Here is a 19,287-nt window from a genome sequence, read left to right as displayed (position 1 = left end):
CTGGAACAGAGTCATGTCAGGGAGAAGGTACTGACCTCCACGCTGACCCGAAGTGACAGGACTTCACTAGCTCATCCTGGCTCCCACCTAAGTCTTCAAATTCGGAAAAGGTTTTAAGGAGAAGAAATGGGAGAGCAAGTGCTTTCTACATAAGCGTGAGGATGGAATTTGAATCCCCAGTACCCATGTAAAAAGGAAAAAAAAAGGCTGGGCAGTGTGGGGTGTCTGTAATCTCAGCAGTGGGGAGGCAGACAGACAGACAGGTCCTTGGAGCTCATTGGCTAGGCAGTCCAGCTGAACAGATGAGCTTCATGCTCACAGGTTCAAGAAGAGTCATGTCTCAGCAAACATAAGGAGAAGAATCCTGAAAACCCCTGACAGTGACTTCCAGGCTATAAATGCTGCCCCTGGGCAGACATCCATACTAACACACGCATACGCCCTCACAAGCACACCCCCGAATAAAGAGAAAGAAGCAACACTTCTCCAAGCTTTCCTGGGACCAGTTGAAGCTGTCGTCAAAGATACACACTTGAAGAGACTTTGGGATTCATTTGGAGAGCAGCAGTAGCCATCTTGAGATGTGTTTATTGCGAGTTTTCAGCTCAATGCCAGTGGGGGTACAAGGAGAAATTCTAAAATAACTACTTATAAACCTTAAATGAATTTAATTAGACAGCTAAAATGAAAAAAGCCTAAATTATAAGCCATTGGAGGCATGATTAATTACATGCACATTATGCAGAAAGCACAGAAACCACCCATGGTTTCCCTCTGGCATCCAGAGGTAAATATATTGTCGCCAGCAAGATAGCTCTTGGTGGGGACAAGTGCAAATTCAGTGTCTGCAATCAAAGCCATAAGATTTGAACAGAAAGGGTTTCTACCTGTCCTGGAGCCTAGAGACCACCGAGCCACCCCCCCCCTTCCCAGGCAGGTCCCTGAGACTGTCTCCTATCTTTTTCTCAGAAGGCTAAGCCCAATCATTCCTCATTCTGCCGTTCCCTCAGGACCTGGTACACAGCATGGCTTTCATTTGCCCTGCCTGCCTGTTATGTTAACACACATTCACTATGTTCAGGGTGAACCATCACTTAGGAAGACCAGCAATGACAGGCAGGTTACAATGTCATTACCTGTGGGGGGGAAGCAGGTTTTCAGACAATATGCAAATAGAATAATCCAATTTTTAATTTCAGAAGACATATACATGAAAAGCAAAATTCTGGAAAGATGTTCTTCAAGGATGGGAAAGAGAGATGGATTGTAGATGGACCCTGGCTTGGCCTCTTTTCTTTGGTCAGAGAATGAAACAGCCTTGCAGCTGCCTCTTGCTCTGGTTCTGTGCCCATAAAGGTCAGCTGGGAGATTTTTTTGTTTTGGGGGGTTTTGTTTGTTTGTTTTGGTTTTTAGGGACAGGATTTCTCTGTGTAGTTTTGGTGCCTGTCCTGGATCTCGCTCTGTAGACCAGGCTGGCTGCGAACTCACAGAGATCCACCTGGCTCTGCCTCCAAGTGCTGGAATTAAAGGCATGTGCCACCATCGCCTGGCAAGGTCCTGTTTTTTAAAGCCTCCACAGTAGTAGGTATGCAAGGAAAGAGGGAATTGGAATTAAACAACAATGTTGCCCTTTTCAGCTATGGTCCTTTGATTCTACAAGGATTTATTGAGACCCCTGCTGGGTGAGCAGCATGTTTCTGGGAAATGGGATACACAGTGATCAACACTGAGATCCTGGATCCTGTGGAGGAGGTGTGTTTCACAGAAAGAACCAGACAACATTGCAATAAGCAAATTGCATGGTATGTTAGGAGGCAACAGGGTGTGTGTGCACAATAAGGGTAACTTGGTAGGGAGAGCCAGGTAAGGGACTTGCCAGGACTAGGGGACTTGCCAGATATAGGAGCTCTGTAGGAGGGTGTCTGAGGAAGGAAGGAGCTTCTCTAGCAGAGGGGACAGCCAGGAGAAAGGCTCTGAGGCCAGATGTGTCATGAATAGGTACAGCGTGGAGGCCAGCAGATGAGGGAAGATTCAGTTAGGGCAGAAACTCGAGGTCAGACTACCGTATGGCACATGGTGAGGACATAGGTCCAACTCAGAAAAACCAAGGAGCCTCTGCATGATTCCAAGCAGAGGATTTAATTTCTCTTTTCATGTGTATGTATGTGCACGTGTGTGCACATAAGCACGGAAGTCAGAGGACAGCCTTAGCTGTAGTTCCTTGGTGAGACAGTCTCTCATTGGGCCGGAACTCACCAAGGAGGCGAGGCTGACCACCAGCAAGTTCTGTGTCTCTGCACCACCATCGCTGGAATTACAAATGGGCACCAATGTAGCTGGCTTTCACGATGTGGATTAAAATCATGTCGTCATGCTCACAAGCAAGCACCTTACCGGCTGAACTCTCTCCCCAGCCCAACTTCTGCCTTTTTTAACAGCTTGGTTGAGTATAATTCACTCGCCATACACTTCACCCACTTAAAATGCAATGGAGGTTTAGTAATCAAATTTGGGCAACCTAATTTTAGAACGCTTTTGTGGCTTTCCACAAAGCATGCGCACCATCAGTGTTCAGACTCTACCTCCTCCCTCACCTCCAGTCCTAGCAAACACTCATCTGCCTTCTGGCTTTCTAAATGTGCCTGTGGGCATTTGAGCTCTTTGGAATCATGCAATAGACTGTCTTTTGTGACTACCTTCTTCATACTATTTTCAAGGTTCCTCCCTGCTGTAGTATGTACCAGTACCCATCCTTTATTACTATACCTAGTTGTAGGATATTCTACAGCTTACTTAATTCATCACCTCTTAGTAGACACTTGAGTTATCTCCACTTTGGGCTATTATGAATACTACTTTGGACTTTTGTATGTGTGTATTTTTTTTCAATTTACTGAGGAATTATCGAATTTTGTTGGGTGGCTGCCCCACCTGGCATTCTCAACAGCAGTCTGAGAGGCTCTGGTCCTCCACACCTCATGCTTGTATTGTCTTCTTTATTTAGCCATACTGGTAGGCATAAAGTCTTAGCTTGTTCTAGTTTTGATTTGCATTTCTCTAATGACTAATGACGTCAAAACTAGAACAAGCTAAGACTGTGCTTATCAGCCAATTGTATATATTATTTAGAGAAAAATCTATTCAAATACTTGTCCATATAAAACTTAGCTTGTCTTTTTTTTATGATGTCTTTCAAAGAGCCTATTCTGACTGCTTGGTTAAAAAAAATACACATACTCTTTTGGAAAACAGGAGAAAAAAGAAATAATGATTTTAAAAGAAGGTGATTTGAAGAATGGGCAGACGGCTCAGTCGGTAAAGTATTTGCCGCACAAGCAGGAAGACCTGAGTTTGGGCACCTCGGACCCACATCGAAGGCTGGGAGCAGCAGGGTTCGCCTACAGGGTCAACTCTACGGGATGGAGATGGAGGGATCTCTGGTCAGTAGCAGTCTACCTTGCCAAATCCAGAAGCTGAGGAGTCAGTAAAAGACCGTCTCAAAAAAAATAAATAAATAAGGAATGTAACTGAAGACACCTGACACATGACATCAACTCTGTCCTTCCACACACATGTGTACATCCACATAACACTTACATACAACACACACACACACACACACACACACACACACACACACACAGTGCACTGAAAGAGTTTAGTGCAAACACTGGCCCCCACCAGGCCTTGTGGGCTGTCACCGATCAGGTGGAGATTCTCCACCAGGCACAGATCTCAGAAAACTAGATTGTCTTTGACCTTTGCTGTTCTGCTTTCCTGGGCTCAGTTAGGACAACGCTGATGGGTTACCCCAAATGAGGAAACTAAGGTGACTTGAGCTTGTACATCACCTCACAGGACACAAAGGCAAGGTACCCATAGGGCAAATAAACCCAGAGTAAAAGAGATGGTTGTAGTTCCCTAACATGAGACACGCTTGTGTGTGTGTGCGGGGGGGGGGGGGGGGGGGGTATGGCTCAAACATAAGAAGGGGTATGGCTAAATAAAGAAGACAATACAAGCATGATTTTCAAAATACAAAAACTAGATTTTCTAGTTGAGTGCTAAGGGCAAAGTTATTCTCAAACATAAGAAGGGGTGATGGGATGGTAGTCAATACTGTATCGTCATGGGTGATGGAATGGTAGCCGGTACTATATCATCATGTCAAATTAATATTGTTCTAGAATTAGATGGTAAGACTGGATTCACCAGTCCTGAAGGAGGATCATAGAATACAAGAGAAAACACAAATATCTAAGGGGATTACGTGAGAAATGAATATACAAATAGTCGCAGGGCAGACAACTAGAAGAAAATTAACTCAGTAGTCAGATGTAGTTATAATGAAAGGAAACCGCAATATTATGCTACCTGTTCATATTAAACTGCCAGGAGGGTGGGAAATGCTGTCTAGCTGGGCAGCCATGCATAACTGTAACTCTACATTTACAGAAAAGCAACACGTGCCTTGGTGGATATCCCATGGTCTCTTCCACATACACCAAAAGTCCCAACTAGCCATAGGCATGAGGCGGGCTTATGGGTATTATTTTCTTCTTCACATAGACAACTCTTGCTCAGGTGTTCCTATATCCTTCAAGTGGTTAATCATAGATTCTAAGATTAGATTACCTAGATGCAAATCATCAGCACTAACTGGATGTTAGTGTTTAGACCAATGGCTTCTCTTCATTGGCTCTCTGTTTCTCCACAGTGCATCATGGGAATGACAATTGAACATACTTCCCCCAGGCAGTTGTTGAGACCTGAAGGAAAGACTTGAAATATGCTGCAGCAGAAAGCCTGGAGCACAGTAACTGTGTACTGACTAGTACTGGGAACTATCCGGGCCCATGTGGAATAGCTATAACAAATTATCTATGGCTGTAAACTTTATACAGAAAAGAGGTTTATTTGATTGATAAAGTTTTGGACACTGAAAGTACAAGATATAGAAGCCCCATCTGTTTGGCATCAGGTGCAAGCCTTCTGGCTATGTCACAGCATAGCATATATCAACATGGAAGGGGTCTTTATCAGAAGGAAAGAGAACTCTCAGCAAAACCAGAGTGGGGCGGGGGGCAAAGTAATTCTTTATATAGCAACCCACTCTGGCAAGAACTGACCTACACCTACGAGACCTGACCCACTCACGAGGAACGGTATTAATTCATTCATGAAGGCAGAACCCCCAGGACCTCATGAGCCAGACATCACAGACATCCTAGCATTACCATAGTCATGATGAGGTTTGTTAGTACGGGCTGTGTGATTGGAGCATCACTCCCCATGAACTGCACTCTTTCCTCTCCTACCTTATCCCCGGCCCTTTAGACAGGACCGTTACTCACTAACTACTCAAGGCTCCTCCTCCCTCTCATCTCCCCCACTGTCTTTAGTCTTCATGACTCCAGCACGTCTCTTCTTTCACTTTTCCACCGAGGTCCAAGGTTTGGGAAGTAAGTGGCTCCGACCTGAGCTCAGGGATGGAACCACACTCCCATAACCTTCCGAAGGAGTTCTGAAGAGGATTTCAACTTTGTTCTGGTCCCCTTCTTCCCCATCTCCTCATCCTCACCTTTCCTTGATACACCCAAACCTGTGTAAGCTTGATTTAACACAAGTCATGGATCCTTTTTGAACAGCCCATTAAAACTATTAAGAGCTGAAAATTGACCTTGGAAAATGGCTGCAATAGCTTTATTACATTGCTTGAGGTGGGGGGAGGGTACGGGGGTGGGGGGGAGGGCAGGGGAGGGTGCTAGTTAGAAAGCCTGGTTGTCTCACTTCTGATTTCTCAGGGCTCTCCGTACAAGCTTCTAAATTTAGATCTCAAGAATTATTGAGCTTCTACTGGGGGAAAAAAATTCTGAAGTCCTGCCAAAGCTCAAAGTAACTCTCCAGCTCTTTCTCCTAGAGACCTTGGAAAGAGAGACTGGGTGAGGGTTTGACATTGTGTGTGTGCAGGGTGGGGGGCGGGGTGGGGGGTAGCTGTGGGGATGGTTGTTGTTGAATTTGTTGCTGGAGAAGGGATGGGTGGAGAGAGTGAGGATACCCTGCTTAACTGGCCTCTTCCTTGGGACTTTGGGCTGAATCTTTGTAGGCATTTATAGCAAATAGGAAGTGGAGACTAGACAAAACACCAAAACCCATCTACTGTCTTATAAAAGCAAGGTTCAAAACATATTTCAAAGGTAAAGACAAAACTCTGCCTAATCGGGCACACACACACTAGTATATATGTATTTAGGGCCAGGAATGGGTGGCAATAAGGGCTTAATCTGGGGGTCCAACAGGGTCCAGAGACAGACCTGCCCAACCAAAGTGGTGCACCATCTCCCTCTCCTGCGGGCAAGGTAAAGAATGACTTCTAGATCTCTTCTGGTATGCTATCAGACAGTGGTTCTCAACCTGGGGATCCAAGGACACTTTCATAGGGGTCGTCTAAGGCCATCAGAAAACACAGGTATTTACAATTCATAACAGTAGCCAAATTACAGTTATGGAGTAGCAATGAAATCATTTTATGGTTGGGGGGGTCACCACAATATAAGGAACTGTCTTAAGGGTCCCAGCATTAGGAAGGTGAGAAGCACTGCCTAAGAAGTTTACCTGGGCACCAGCCATGCATCAGGTATTGTACTAACCGTGTCGGTAGATTCTTCTGTCTTCATCACCAATCCATTTCACAGCATCTCATGGCAGAAGGACCATTTCTCAGAAGAGACCGTATCGAGGCACAGAAGTCATTAGCCCCAAACCACATAGCAGTGAAGTGACAGTGCCTGGGACAGGATCTGAAATGTCTCCCAGAAGTCATGCACTAAAAGACTCTAGCCTGAGGCACTAGGGGGAAGTGATACTATCTTAGGAAGTAGGGCCTACTAAAAGGAAGTGGTCACTGTAGGCATGCCTTTGAAAGGCACAACGGACCCTGACAGCCACTTCCTTCCCCAACCACCATGGTACTTAGCACTAGCACATGTTCCCCTCTCCCGATGTTCTCTCTCACCGCAGGACCAGAAGTCAAATGATCACAGACGGAGACCTCTGAAACCGTGAACCAAAATACACCTACACCCTTGAAGCTGGTTTCTGGAGGTACTGTGTCACAGTGATGGAACACTGACCAACACGACGCCCGAGTCTCTGCACCTGGGTGCGTGTGCACATGCACGGGGACAGAAGGGCCTTGCATCAGAACTTCCATTGGCAGTTATCTCCTCTCCTGCCCTCAACACGTTAAGGACCAGCCCGTGTACAGATCCCCTTTGTGTCCCCAGTGTTGAGGAGTGAAGAGTACAGAAGATGGAAAAACTGGAGTCTCTGCCCTCAAGGTTCTAGGAGAAGCAAGTCTTATTTCTCTAATGTGCAAATGGCGACCAAATTCACTGCATGGGGGATCCTGAATAATTCCCCCAAAGAAATCTGGCCAATCCCATTAGGAAGTACAGGCCCCAACAGTCCCTGGTATGTCTGTCAACAGGTTTCCCCTTCAGAGGAATGGCCAGAGTGAGAGCTGCCATACTTGTTTGGGTAATAGCCTATGGCTAAACTAGGCATTTTCTGTGGCCAGGGAAGTGCTGTAGGCAATACCCTAGCAATCGCCTTTAAACCGCTGGAAAACCGCTGGCACCAGTGACATTTCCCAAAGTCTGGAAGCTGGTGCCAAGCAGAGTGGAGGGAAGTGCCTGTGAGATGTTCCTTCATGCCCACATCTGTGTTGTCTTACAGGTCAGACATCTCAGCCTGGCAGAGCTCAGCCTGGCAGAGCAGGGCAGAGGCAGCGCCTGCACAGACTCACAGATGGTTCCTACTTCCTTGCTGTGAGACCCTAGGAGAGTTTGTTCCTGCCTTCTCATCCTTGGCTTCCTCCCCCTAAGACAGTGAGACGACACCACCTTCCTCACAGGATCGCTAGAGCCTTAAATAAAAATTTTAAATGTGCTGAATGCTAGTTGGCAATGTTATTATTTCAATGCAAATTGCTCCTTTCCTCTACAGACTCAGAATTCTCCCTATGCCCAATTTTCGTTTGGAACTTAATTTAAGGAAACAAAAATTACAATGCACTTCCCCACCATATCAGAGTGGCACATCATCAAGTTTGGCAAAAGGTTGTGGGGAATGAGCCCTTCCGCCTCCTGCTTCTGAGGATATAGATGCTGTAAGCCTGGGATGTAGACCTGACAGGGGTCCTTGCCTTCGACTCAGCAGGGTTACTTCCAGCAGCTTACCTTAAAGACACACTACCAAAATGAACAGAGAGACGCAGGTCGTATTGACCAATGACAGTACATGGGCCTGATTGCTCCATATTTGGAGAAATCATTTGTGGATACGAGACAGGAAATATGAGCAAGGATTGGGTGTTTGACAATCCTGAGGAACTGCTATTAATGATTTTAGATGTGGTCATGGTCCTGAGGTTTTGTTTTTCTTTAAAGATTCTTATCTCTTAGAAGTAATTGCTGAAATATTTATGAATGGAATACAATGTCAGCTGTGCTTAAAAATAGTCAGGAAGAGGGAATGTGTGGGTGACAGTAATTGGGGGTTTATTATAGTGTCCTATATTTGTGTTTGTGGGAGAGTTCCCATAACCAAATCAGGACAGTACAGATATGGAGAAAACCCTACCAAGCTCTTCCCTCTCCCCAGGGAACCTTGGCTTCCAATGCTCTAAAGCCTTCCACACATTTTCTGGGCATTTAAGTACTATCTGTATACTAATTCTTCATTTACAGTAGTGTTATTACCCTTGCTGATTACCTTCTCTCGTATTTTTTTCCAGTCCTGTGTTAGGGACAGGCTCCACATCAGCACACAGAGATTGGCACATTGGCACACACACACCATTGCTGTCCCATTGCTACATAAGTGGCAGGGTAAGAGTGTGCTGCAGAGTTATTTACACACTCCCATAATGCTAAGTGTTTCTGGTTGTCCCCAACTGGTTTACTCCAGCCAACGCTGCAGTGGCCATTCTTGGATGTATCTACCCATGCATGAGAGTGCTTCTCCAGAGGAGGGAGTAAGAGATGGGATCAAAAGCCAGTGAGATGGTTCAGTGGGTTTAGGTACCTTCGGCAAAGACTGAGGATCTGAGTTTCATCCCTGGGACCCACATAGTGCAAGGAGAGAACTGACTCCCACAAGTTGACCTCTGACCTCTACACCCAAGCACAGAGGCACAATTGCACACAAATATAGACATCCCTCACAGATGTTCCTAGAGGTTCACCTCCTAAAGGATTCTCAGTCTTGGAATGTAGATAATTAACACTAACTATTGCCCATGTTTTAATAAAATAACTTTTCTTTCATGAATCATTAATGGGTAGAAAACCTGCCCCTCAATTATTCCCATCCCACCTCCCACACACATATAATGCTTTACTTGGCATGCAATCACTCAGACCCAGCCTCCTTGATCTCTAGAGCTGGTGGATCAGGATCCTGATAGCCCCCCACCCCCAATACCTGAGAGCCACATCTCTCCTATGACATAGTAAATAGAAACATCACTGAGTGGGAGTGTAAGACTGGAAGAATGATTTTAGGGTACTTGAACAGCAATGTCCTTCTAACTGTGGGGCCTCAGCTGACCTAGAAACTAACATACACCCCCAGAGCACATCAAAAAGAAGACGACACTGGCCCTATGGCTTCCTCTGTCCAGATTAGTCTGGCTGGGCTGGATCAGGATCCAGTGTCCTGAGGCTGTCTACTCTTACAACGTGACTGAGTGCTTTTTGCTATGGAGGCTGCTTTTGCCCACAGATCAGAGTTCCTGAAGTCTCTGTGCCAAGCATCTTCCTCTGGTGCAATTCCCTTCTTAATTCAGCCAGATGCTGATGCCAACCTTTCATGGGCACACCCAGAAACTTCTGTGTCTTATGTGGCTGTTTTCTCCTTCTCACTCATCATTTGCCTTCCTTCTGAAAAGTCTTGTTTCATAAATCTCATCCTGTGACTCTTCTGTATGTTGCTTCATCTTCATTGAAAGGGAGAAAGGACCCAGATAAGTCTCTTCCATACAGTCTTATAGGTTTGGGTTTGATAGCATTATGCTGGAGAAATCTCGAGGCCGAGATGACCTCACCCGCATTTAGAAAACTGCATCCTTGTTTGGAGAAGTGATTGCCTCAAGCTGGACCACAAAGAGTACAAAGTGAGCTTAGAAAGCCCTGCTGTTTGGGGAAGTAAAGAAACACTCGAAGAATGATGAGGACATGTCAAAATGTGGCCAGGTTTCCAGGGCCAAGTCTAAACTAATTTGAACATCAAAATAAACAAGGATATAGTCTATGGAAGGAAATCAATCTGAATATGCTACACTTGATTAAATAATCACTGGGGAGAGAAGTTATCTAGCTTGTGAGAATCCGGCATGATGGAGGAAGAGGAGGCAGCAGATGTGGTGATATATTGTGTACCCTAATAAAATGTGCCTGAAGATCAGAGAGAGAAAAGGAACAAGCCATGTCTTACCTCTAGGACTCTTCAGTCTGAAAAAGCCTCAGCCGTAGGCCTCCCGCCAAAGGAGCTTCCTCAGCCGAAAAAACCTCTAGCTGAAAGGGACACACACTTCTGTCGAAAAGCCTTTAGTTCCTGTCTCCTCAGCCTTCTATACCTTTCTCTGCCCAGCCATCACTTCCTGGGATTAAAGGAGTGTGTGCTTCCCAAGAGAAGGCATGAGATCTCAAGTGCTGGGATTAAAGGTGTGTGCCACCACTGCCTGGCCTCTATGTCTAATCTAGTGGATTGTTCTATTCTCTGATCTTCAGGCAAATTTTATTAGGGTACACAATACATCACCACAAGCAGGAGCTCAAGGCAGCTGGTCTCACACACACACACACACACACACACACACACACACACACACACACACTGCATTTGCAAACAGGAAGCAGAGAGTGATGATTCACACTGCCACTCAGTTCCCTCTCTTCATTTATACAGTCTAGGATTCTAGCCAGGGAACTGTGCCACCCACACTGGGCAGGTCTTCTCTCCCCAAAGAATGAAGATAAAATAAGGGCCTGTCTCCCAGACAATTCTGGGCTATATCAGGTTGGTGATTAGTACTGACCATCGTGGAAGTTGTCCTCCTTCCAGCAGCAAGACAACCGAGAAGTGGGAAAGGAGTGGTAGGATCAGAAAAGAACCAAGTTAACAGCTGCCAGGGAAGAAGTACCAACCAATGAACATCCTGGTGGGTGAGAATGTAGGAAATAATGGAATATTTATATAGTCTGAAGGCATCTGCCCACAAAAGAACCTCACCAGGGAAAAACTTAGGGGCTCAAAGGTAGCCTCCACAGTGACGGGACAGTTCAGCCACACACGTTTCCTGCTATCATGCATGAAGGAAAATGCAGCCTGCCTTCTGGGACACTTCTATAAAAGCATCACAGTGTGACCCTTGTCACATGGAAACATCAGATGGACTCAAGGCAGGGGTTGTTTTATAAAACCATTCACCAGAGAACCAAAAAGAATGTACATCTAAAAAGAAGGAATCGATTGATCGACAGATTGATTCGTTAGGCCTTAATATGCATGATTACAAAAAAAAAAAAAAAAAAAGGAACCAGTCAGGGTGCTTCAAGAATATCAATATCATGGAAAACAAAGAAGCACTGGGAACTGATCCAAATCAAAGAAGACAAAATAGACAAGACAATATGATAACAGGCTTCTCTTCACCACGAAGAGCGTTGTAAGTATAATAAAGAATATGGAAATAAGATTTGTAGATTAGAAGGTCCCATGCAAATGCTGATTGCCTGCTTGATAACTATGGTCATGCTAGAGAATGGCCCTGCTTTGGGGTGACAGACTGTTGGGTATTTGCCAGCTTTCTTAGTTCGTGTGGGGTCATATTAAAAAAATACCATAGACGGGGTGGGCTGAGCAATACAAAATGATTTATTCCAGTTACAAAGGCTGGGAGGTCCAAGACCAAGGTGCCAGCACCACTTGGGTTCTGGTGATTTCCCACCTCCTGGTTTGTAGATGCACATCTAATTATATCAGCCTGAAAGAGAAAACAAAAAAGGCGAGTTCTCTCACTGCCATCTTGAATCTTTTTTAAGGTCACTAATCATTCTGGAAGGCTCCACCCTATAGCCTTCAGAAAATCCCATCTCCTGAAGCCACCTTGGAGGCCGGGCTTTCACATATGAATGTGGAGATGCCCAAACATGAAACCTACAGCAGCAGCAAAGGGCCTTCGCTCATGTTTGTAACTTAGGAGCAAACTGCGTGTTTCAGTTTCCTTCAGAAGCAGCTGAGGAAGAAAGGGCTTGTTTGGCTCCCAGATGCTACGGTCCATGACAGCAGGGAATCATAGCAGTAACTGGACGCGCTGGTCGTCTTGCCTTCACAGTCAGGAAGCCAAGAGTGATGAGTGCTTGTGGTCAGTTCATCATTTCCTTTCCATCTAGCCCAGGAAATGGTACCGCTCACAATGGGTGGGTCTTCCTACCTCAATTAACTTAATCAAAATAATCTACCGTAGGCATGCCTACAGATCCCTCTCCTAGGTGACTCTAGGTCTCCTTTGACAGTTAAGATTGATCATCGTATAGGAGAGAGACAGGACTACCTGGTAAAAAGTTTTATCTGTAAGCCTAGAAGGTGGCTCTGTAGGTAAAGGCTGCTGCCACAGAGCCTGATAGTCTGAGTTCAATCCCCAGGCCCCACATGATAGAAGGAGGGAATCAGTTCCTGCAAGTTGTCCACAGGTACACCATGGCATATGGGCATGCACACACACACACACATTTAAAAACACTATCTGAAAAATCTAGGTAAAGGGCTGATGAGAATCCATAGTATAATTGCTCTAATTTTCAGTAAGTCTGAAATCATGCCAAACTAAAAAGAAAAGAAAAGTGGGCAATATACCCAAACCACCTCCTCCAAAAAATGCACTCCAGATCTTGAGCCTAAAGAAAACGCACCATCCTCTCTCAGAAGCTAGCGTTGCTCCCACCCCAGCACTTACCTTCAGCGCCCCCCATCCACACCATTCTGACTACAGTATGGCAAGCCAGGGAGCTGTAAAATGACACTCACTCATCTCTCCTGGCACTAAATACCTCCACTTCTCCATGTGTCCCAGACCACAGATAGAGTGCCGCCGCCGGGACATGTGTCGTGATCGGGTGCCCTTGTCTCTCACCCTGTGTCCCATCAGCATCAAAAGGCAGGAATTATGCCTGCCTTATTGACCACTAAAACTCTCAGTGTGGGGCCCCATGCAAAATAAAGATACAGCCCTCCTGGTAGAAAAAATAGTTATGAGTTTTAAGACAGAGACAGACAAGCATTAAATCTAGTACAAAAACCTTCCTGTGTGAACCAGAGGGCACAGCCCAGTGATGCTGCCCACAGCCACCACAGTACCAGTGCAGAAAATGGACTATGTAAATGTGTGCTGTGTGACTGAAGAAATAATGTTCCTTGGGTACATTTCCAGTCTGAATTTGAAGCTGAGGTCTCCAAACGTTTATACTCATATTTGATAGGAGCCTTCACAAACCAACACAGGATAGACTTGGAATCCAGGGGTACTCCTTCCATGCAGTGGAGATGCTGGGATGCCTCCAGCCTCCCACACTCTCCTCCCCAAAGCCACCTCCCTGGACCAGCCAATGTGGGCTCTTGACATTTTGAAACTCTATGCAAGATACAGCCCTTGCCCACCTCCCCTCACAGATAATCCACCTGCTTCCCCCTCTCCCCACCTTCAGACTCATTCCAAGTACAGAATGTTCTAGCCAGACTGGGCTTTGAAAAGGGGCCATCAAACCCCCTTTCACTTGTGACCTACATTGCCATTGGTTCCATGGATGGCGCATTTTGTAACTCAAGGAGGAGAATGTTACTATGACAACAGCTCCTGGAGCTACAAGGATGCAAAGCACCTACTTAAAAAAGTTCACTCACCCATATGGCAAATGGACTTTATCAGTTGTTTCTAAATCTGAATCCAAACTGGGTGAGCTGAAAAGGCATTTTCAAGGGCTAATCATACTGTGGCATCAGAGCTACCACTGAGATGTCAGACAATGAAGACAGAGCACAAGAGCTGTTTGGGTTTTTATTTATTTCATTTGTTTGGTGGGTGTGTGCCATCATGTATGTGTGCAAATCAAAGGACAGCTCTTGGGAGTCACTTTCGCCTTCCACCATACCGGACCTAAGCATCATCCTCAGGCTGGCATATTTAGCTGCAAGCACCCTTACCTGGTGAGCTATGACACCACCTGGGGATTGTTTTAAAAAACAATTATTATTACAAAGTAGCAGGAATTTCACTCACTAACGTGAACTTAACCATAACAGTCAAAGCAGAAGTCTACCACCAAAGACTGATTCTCTCTTCAGAAAAATCTCACCATTTTCCTTATGGCTTTCTATTCCACCATCCAGCAGATGCTGTGATGACAGGAACAGAATGAGAGAGTGAGGTCCTTGGGCCTAAATTCCTGCCTTTCTGTTTGCTTATGCACAACATGACCTTAGGTAAGTTATTTCTTCTTGGAGTCCTAATCTCTTCACAGGATACATCTGCTCCTTCAGTCATCCAAATATTCATACCTATTTCTTAAGCAGCTTCTAAAAGCCTGAAGAGCCAGGCAGTGGTGGTGCATGCCTTTAATCCCAGCACTCAGGAGGCAGAGGCAGGTGGATTTCTGTGAGTTTGAGGCCAGCCTGGTCTACAAAGCAAGTTCCAGGAAAGGCACAAAGCTACACAAGAAACCCTGTCTCGAAAAACCAAAAAAAAAAAAAAAAAAAAAAAAAAGAGAGCCTGAAGAAATATCCTTTCCCTCAGGAGGAGAGGCCTGAAGACAGTGTTAGGTTGAAATCAAAGTAGAATCATGATCACTTGTTGTTGCAGAATATTTATTTAACTATGTAAAGATGTGTTACATTTGTTTATGTTACAGAATGTTTAACTATGTAAGATGTGTTGCATTTGTTTAACTATGTAAAGATGTGTTGCATTTGTTTATGTTACAGAATGTTTGTTTAACTATGTAAAGATGTGTTGCATTTGTTTAATTATGTAAAGATGTGTTGCTGTTTTACCTTGCCTGCCTAAGGCACCTGGTCTAATAAAAAGCTGAATAGCTGATAGAGAGGGAGGAGGTATAGGTGGAACTTCCAGGCAGGGAGAATAAGTAGGAGGAGAAATTTAGGCTCAAAAGAAAGGAAGGAAAAAAAAAAGGAAATGACAGGGAGACACCAGGAGACAGACAGCCAGACACAGAGGAAGCAGGAAAGTAGAACATACAGAATGAAAGAAAGGTAAAAAGCCCTAAGGAAAAATGTAGATGAATAGAAACAGGTTAAATTAAAAAGAGCTAGTGGGACAAGCCTAAGCTATGGCTAAGCATTCATAATTAAAAATGAGCCTCTGTGTCTTTATTTGGGAGCTGGTTGGTGGCCCAAAGAAAATTCCAACTACAACTCGTTGTCTTTGCTTTGTTCCCTAACCTATCCCCCCGTTCCTGGAAGCTGGAGTCTCCTGTGATTTTCAGAGCCCCAGTTTTCCATCACAACCTGGTTCAGTTAGGGTAAGTGCCTGACTATATCATGCACTATCTTCCACTTGGACTCTAAGTAGCTTCCTTGAAAGCACAGAACATCTTAACCTCCTCCCCACAAGTCCACCGAACCTGGCACCAAACATTATGTTTTGTCTATAGTTCTCCATAATTCAAAGAACTTTGCACAGCCAGGGTCCACAAGTAGGTTTGAACTTTTTCTTGTATTCTTTGCCCAATCAGTGAAAAATCCAGTAGCAGCTCCGTAATTTCTGTAGTGGGGAGCTTAAGAGATACATTTGGGGGCTGGAGAGATGGCTCAATACTTAAGATCACTTCCTGCTCTAGGTCCCATTGTACAAGACAACACCTACACAACTCACTGAACATGGAGAAGTTGAGCCACATAGAGCCTTCACCACTATGTCCTAGACCATGGTACAGGAAGGTACTCTGCATGCTACCAAAAGAGAAACATAAACACCAAGCCAGCCATAAACCCTTTGATCTAAAATGGTGTCCTGCCTGCAAGCTATGCTAGGGCAATGGTGGCACAAAACTCTTGGGAGTAACCAACCAATATCTGATTTGACTTAAGGCTCACTCCACAAAACAGAACCCATATCCAACACTGCTAAGGTGACGAATAACTTGAGACTAGATGGCGCTGGAACCTAGTGTAAAACTAAATAATACTGTTCTACTAGAAGAATGTGGTCTATACTCACAGACCAGTATCTTGCTCAGTCATCATTGGAGAAGCTTCTTCCTGCAGCAGATGGGAACAAATACAGAGACCACAGCCAGACATTACACAAAGAGTGAGTAACCTTGAAACACTCATTTCTAAATGAGATATCTCCATCAAATCTCTCCCCTCAGGGCTCAGAGAACACTGTGAAGGAGGAGGTAGAAAAAGTGTAAGAACCAGGGGAGGTGGAAGACACTAAGAAAACAAGTCTCTAAGTCAACATGATCAAAGCTCATATGAACTCACAGAAACTGAGGAAGCACAGGGCCTGTACAGGTCTGCACCAGGTCCTCTGTGTATATATTACGGCTTCTAATTTGTTGTCTTATGAGATTCCTGAGTGTGCAAATGAGTTAGTTGGTCTCTGGCTCTCATGCCTTCTCTTGGGCTCTTTTCCTTCTGTTTGTCTTGTCCAACTTTGATGTGTTAGTTTTTATGTTATTTTATTATCATTCCTTAGAAATCTGTTTTCTAATAAGAGACAGAAAGGGGGTGGATCCAGATGGGAGGGAAGTCAGGGAGGAACTGGGAGGAGTATAGGGGAAACCATAATCAGGACATATTATGTGAAAAAGAAATCTCTTTTCAATAAAAGGGGGGGGAAGCTCATGTGCTGCTCTTCCAGAGGACCCAAGTTCAGTTCCCAGCACCCACGTCAGGTGGCTTGCAACTGCCTGTAACTCCAGTTCCAGGGCATCCAATGCCCCCGTCTTGCCTTAGTGAGCATCTGCATACAAGTGGGCACGCTCACAAAGATATACACACATATACATAGATAATAAAAATAACTTTAAAAAAATCACAAAGGGCTAGTGAACACACACAAATGGTGTGTGAGTCTGTGGGGAACTTGAAGCTGTATGTCCCTGTCTACAGTCAGGTTGAGGTTGGGTTATTTATATATGGTATGACTTGGGTAAGGTGTAGGTAGAGATTAAAAGCGAGCTTCTCCATCCTCTTTAAAGTCCCCAGACCTCATCGCCTTCCAGTTGTGCCTCTGTGTTTGATTCGGCACATCCCAGCAGTGGTCTGGGACCCTCCTTACCATCTCCTTATAACAGAACATCACTCACTTTCAGTCTTAGCAAAACTCTAGTGCCCAAGGGAGTGCTACAGAGAAGAATCAACACCTAACAAAGTGTCAAAACTTGAGAGACCTGGACCTGCAGCCACATGCCTTTCCCTTCACTGCAGAGTCCCTCCCCAGTGAGGCTCAGAGACAGAGAAAATCGCTGTGATAATCCCTTCTGATGAAATTCTGTTCTGGTTACTGCACACTACGATCAGCTTACTGTTTCTCATCTTATCATGATTGCATTCAAAATTTGATTACATTCTGTTGATACTGTTGTAATAGACAGACAGACAGATGGATAGATAGATAGATAGATAGATAGATAGATAGATAGATAGATAGATAGATAGATAGATGATGGATGGATAGATGGATATAGATGGATGATAGATAGATAGATAGATAGATAGATAGATAGATAGATAGATAGATAGATAGATAAAAGCAGCACTTAATTTAAAAATTCACCTGTACCTGTTTCAGCATCTATTTCTTGGCTCACCCCCCACCCCACCATTCTATCCTATGCACAGCTTTAGTTTTTACTGCTGTGTGTCTGTTGGTCTCTGTTACAGTGATTTGCTTTTCACAGCCACCAGGAAGGAAAGGAGAAATGTGTCTCCAATTCCCAGATAGTATCACTGGCCAAACAGCTTCACAACGAATTCATTTATATTTATTGGTTCCAAGTGTTATTTCTCCCTATTAAAAGTGTCTCCTCTCATGAGAAAGGAAAGGCTAGCTGTGACCCACAATGAGGTCAGCTTCCTAAATGGGCCCTATCCTCATGCTACTGTGTACCAAGAACTCATTCCCTGTTCAAGACCCAACTCAACTCTCAGCCAAGTCCTCCTTGGCTGCCCCCATGAATTGCAAAGTGATGGAAGAAATTAAGGAAGAAAAGCAGGCTAAGGACCCAAAGCAGAGCCATTAATGAGGCTCCCACAAAGAAAGATGCAGCTTGAGGAGCTCATGCTGGCTGGTTGCTAGCAAAGCCTGGCTTACTGTGACTTCCTCGCACTTGAATTGCCTAAGCAGTATCATGTCTGATGGTAGGTAGATGGTTAGATCCCTGATGCTTTGAAGGACATTGGGGCTGTAGCTCTCCCTCGTAATCAACAGCCTATAAAATCAAGACTAAAACTCAGAACTCTAATTACTGATCAGAGGAATGGGACCTGGGTCCTGTCTTTGGACCTGGGAAGAGAAGTAACATCCTGAACTGCCTAGAAAGTCATTAATAGATAACTACCTAAGCCTGGCTGCAGGAACTCTGAAGGTAAACTACATGGCTGGAGGCTTTCTGATAAAGAACAGGGCATATCATTGCCCCATCCTGTAATGGGCCTGTCAGTCACCTGGAAAGGGAAAGTTCCTTGGGAAGAGCTGCAGATGCCAGAGCCTTTAGAACTGGAGTAAAGCCTGTCTACGACACAGGCTGGCGTGCTGTTCCCTGTGACCACTGCTTACTCTCCTTTACTTGGCAAAAAAAAACTCTGACTTCGAGTCTTTGCTCTGTGCACCTCCTCTGAATTCTTTCAATAGATACCACAAAGACCAGGGAGAGAATGGGAGTCCAGAGCAAGAGCCCAGTGATAGAGGTGTCTTGGTTGGTTGGGTTTGTTTGGTTGTTAATATCTAATTTTGTACATTCTTATATTTATATTTTGTGTCTATGTGGTTTTTTGCCTATGTGTCTTTTTGTGTTCATGTGTCTGTGCAGAGGTGTGTGTGTGTGTGTGTGTGTGTGTGTGTGTGTGTGTGTGTGTGTCTGTGAGAGAGAGAGAGAGAGAGAGAGAGAGAGAGAGAGAGAGAGAGAGAGAGAGAGAGAGAGAGAGAGAGTTGGAGGACAACATCAAGTGTTATCCCTCAGGTACTGTCCACCTTTTTCT

Source organism: Peromyscus eremicus, chromosome 9, assembly GCF_949786415.1.
Source record: "Peromyscus eremicus chromosome 9, PerEre_H2_v1, whole genome shotgun sequence".
NCBI classification, from domain to species: Eukaryota; Metazoa; Chordata; class Mammalia; order Rodentia; family Cricetidae; genus Peromyscus; species Peromyscus eremicus.
This window is presented reverse-complemented; position numbering follows the sequence as displayed.